Raw genomic sequence first — 4,040 nt, 5'->3', positions numbered from 1 at the left:
CAGGGCGCCATAATGTAATGACCGAACAGCAGGGACCTGAGGCTGCATGGTGCTTGGCCAAGGCAGGGGACCTCAGTCCACACCCCCGCCTAGGCACTGGGTCGGGGGAACTGAGGCCGCGCCTCCTGCCCAGAGGGGCTTGACAGGGGACCTGAGACTGCACCCCGTACCTAGCACCTGGCTGGGGGACCTGAGGCTGTGCCCCCTGCCCAGAGGGGCTTGAAGTGATGGGGCCGGCCAGGTCTGGGTCTCCTGCGTTTTTGAAGTGTGTGCGGGTGGTAGGCAAGGACTTGACTCTAGGTCCCGTGGTGCATCCCAGACTCTGACAGGAGGGAGATTTTCATATACATTTTACTAATTTTCTTTCACTTCTTACAATTCTATTATAGAGAAAGGGCAAATAACAATATTAAAATATTTCCTCTAATTAATTCCCTTTTAATGTGCATGAATTTCGTGCACTGGTCCACTAGTATCCTATCTAATAAAGAGGGAATATGCAAATTGGCCATCATGCCATCACAAAGATGGCGGCACCCAGTCCCCTCAGCCCCACCAGAGTCCCCCAGTCCTTTCAGCCCCGCTGGGGGGGTGGCAGGCGTGAGGTGTGGCCAGACCTGCCCTCAGCCCCCAGCTGCCCAGGGCTGACTCGAGGTGCAGGCAAGCCTTGGATGGCGGCTGCCCAGCTGCCCAGGGCTGCCCAAGGCTCAGGTAACCAGGGCCCGCTGAGGCTTGTGCTGCTGGCAGTGGCAGCAGCAGAGGTATGATGGGGGCATTGCCTTCCCCTGATCGCCGGGTCGCCTTCCTCCCCTACAGAGTCCCGGACTGTGAGAGGGGGCAGGCCAGGATGAGGGACCCCCCCCTCCAGTGCATCATGCACTGGGCCTCTTGTGTGTGTGTGTGTGTGTGTGTGTGTGTATGTATACACACACACACACACACACACATATATATATATACATACACACACACACATATATATACACACACATATATATATACATGTATATATATACATATATATACACACATACACACACATACATACACACTAGAGGCCTGGTGCACGAAATTCATGCACAGGGAGGAGGGGTCCCCTCAGCCCAGCCTGTACCCTCTCCAATCTGGGACCCCTTGGGGGATGTCTGACTGCTGGTTTAGGCCTGCTCCTGCCTGCCTGATTGCCCCAACCGCCTCCGCCTGCGGGCCTGATTGCCCCCAACGGCCCCCCCCCCTGCTGGCCTGGTCACCCCCAACTGCCCCCCTCTGGCTTGGTCACCCCCAACTGCTGCCCTGCCAGCCTAGTTGCCCCCAACTGGCCCCCTGCTGACCTGGTCACCCCCCAACTGCCGCCCTACCAGCCTGGCCGCCCCCCAACTGCCCCACCCTGCCGGCTTGGTTGCCCCTCAGTTGGTCTGGTCGCCCCCCAACTGCCCCACCGCCGGCCTGGTCGCCCCTAAGTCCAAAAGAAAGTCAGTCGTCTGGAAGATGTCTGCTCACCTGGTCTAATTAGCATATTACCCTTTTATTAGTATACTAGAGGCCTGGTGCACAAAATTCGTGCCCAGGGGAGGGGTTCCCTCAGCCCGGCCTGCACCCTCTCACAATCCGGGACTGCTGGCTCCTAACCACTCACCTGCCTGCCTGATCACTCTTAACCACTCTGGCTGCCTGCCTTATTGCCCCTAACCACTCTGGCTGCCTGCCTGATTGCCCCTAACCGCCTCTGCCTCAGCCCCCGCACCTGGGACCTAGGCTTTCCTCCTCCTGCCAGCTGCAGGCAACTAGGACCCAAGCTTCCCTCCCTCTGGCAGCTGCAGGCACACAAGACCTGAGCTTACCTCCTTCTGGCTGGCTGCAGGCCCCTGCTTTGTCAGGAAGGACATCTGGAATGATGTCCAGAAGACGTCTGGTCTAATTAGCATATTACCCTTTTATTTTATATATATGTGTGTGTGTATATATATATATATATATACATATATATATATATATGTGTATATATATATATATATATTTATGTATATGTATATGTATATATGTATTTATGTATATATGTATATATGTATATTAGATGCCCATTGCACAAAAATTCATGCACTCAGGGGGTCCCTCAGCCTGGCTTGCACCCTCTCACAATCTGGGACACCTAAGGTCGGGTCCCTAGGCCTGGCCTGAGATCAGGGCCTTTTGGGGCTTTCCTTATCCTGGCTGCAGGCAGCTGGCCCCACCCCCACTGCTGCCACTGCTTGCCATCTGTGCAGCGCTGCCCTCCTCCCCTGACACCAGTGGCCTCCCTCTGCAGGCAACAGGCATGAAGTGCAATGGCTTGGCTGGCCTAGGCCTCCCTCTGTAGGGTGATCACTGGCTGGCCACACACCTGCCACAGAATTGCCGCTGGTGGCCTGGGCCTCCCTCTTTCTTTGCTGGGGGGTGAGGCCAGCCCTGCAAGGGCTGTCTGTCTACCTGATCTCCCCTAACCACTGGCCTGCCTACCTGATCTTCCCTAACCACTCTGCCTGCCTGCCTGAGCGCCCCTAACTGCTTGCTGGGGGGCAGGGCCAGCCCTGCGAGGGGCCATCTGCCTACCTTATCACCCCTAACAACTCTGCCTGCCTGCCTGATTGTCTTAAACGTTTGCTTGGGGGCGGGGCCAGCCCGGCAAGGGGCCGTGGTAGTTCTGGTCTCTGGTTGTTCTGGATGTTATGCTTCTGGCCTTTTATTATATAGGAGATATATAAAGTGTCCCTCAGCCCAGCCTGCACCCTCTCCAATCTGGAAACCCTCAAGGGATGTCCGACTGCCTGTTTAGTTGGACATCCTCTCACAGTTCAGGACTGCTGGCTCCCAAATGCTCGCCTGCCTGCCTTCCTGATTGCCCTTAACTGCTTCTGCTTGCCAGACTGATCACCCCCTAACCACTCCCCTGCCAGCCAGATTGCCCCTAACTGCCCTCCCCTGCCAGACTGGTCACCCCTGACTGCCCTCCCCTGCTGGCCTGGCTACCCCTAAGTGCCCTCCCCTGCAGGCCTGGTCACCCCCAACTGCCCTCCCCTGCAGGCCTGGTCCCTCCCGCCTGCCCTCCCCTGTAGGCCTGGTCGCCCCCAACTGCACTCCCCTGAAGGCCTGGTCGCCCCCAACTGCCCTCCCCTGCAGGCCATCTTGTGGAGGCCATCTTGTGTCCACATGGGGACGGCCATCTTGTGTGTTGGAGTGATGATCAATTTGCATATTACTCTTTTATTAGGTAGGATATATATACAGTATATGTACTATATATATATGATTTATTTTCCAATTACAGTTGATATTCAATATGATCTATTTTCCAATTACAGTTGATATTCAATAGTTTCAGGTATACAACATTGTGATTAGATAATTATATACCTTATGAAGTGATAACCCCAATTAGTCTACTACCCATCTGACACTGTGCATAGCTATACTGTATTCTATCTCTTTGCTGTACTTTACATGCCCGTGACAACAAATAAAATAAAACTGGCCTTAAAAGTTAGTTATAAGTACTATAGAGTCTAAGAGGAATTTATATTTAAGAAAAATAAATGTGATTTTACTTTTTGATTACATATAAAAATTGTATACTTTTTAAGCAGACATGTCAAAGAATTTGAATACTACAATCTAGGATAGTTTAAGTATATTTTTTCCTGGTATTTTGAATTACTTTTTGCATTTTATAATTTTAAAAAAGTAAAAGCCTTTTACAAACTGTGCCTCCAACATTTCTTATTCAAGCTTATCTGTCCACTCAGTACCTCGCAAACAATCATGAATACAGTGACATTAATGAGCAGAACCACATGTGTAAGGTGTATTTCCTATGTGAACTCCAAAGAGTATGGAAGGCACTATAGATATTCTCTATAGTCCATATTAATCTTCAAACCTGCCCTTCTACATGTCAAAAACAATTGTTTTTCAAAAAAATATTTATAGCATTAAATTGAGTACTATGGATGCAATATATTTAAAAAAATTATGTCATGTTTAAGTTAACAGAAAATGTCCAGTGC

The sequence above is a fragment of the Plecotus auritus genome (assembly GCF_963455305.1).
Source record: "Plecotus auritus genome assembly, chromosome: 4".
In the NCBI taxonomy this organism is placed as follows: domain Eukaryota; kingdom Metazoa; phylum Chordata; class Mammalia; order Chiroptera; family Vespertilionidae; genus Plecotus; species Plecotus auritus.
This window is presented reverse-complemented; position numbering follows the sequence as displayed.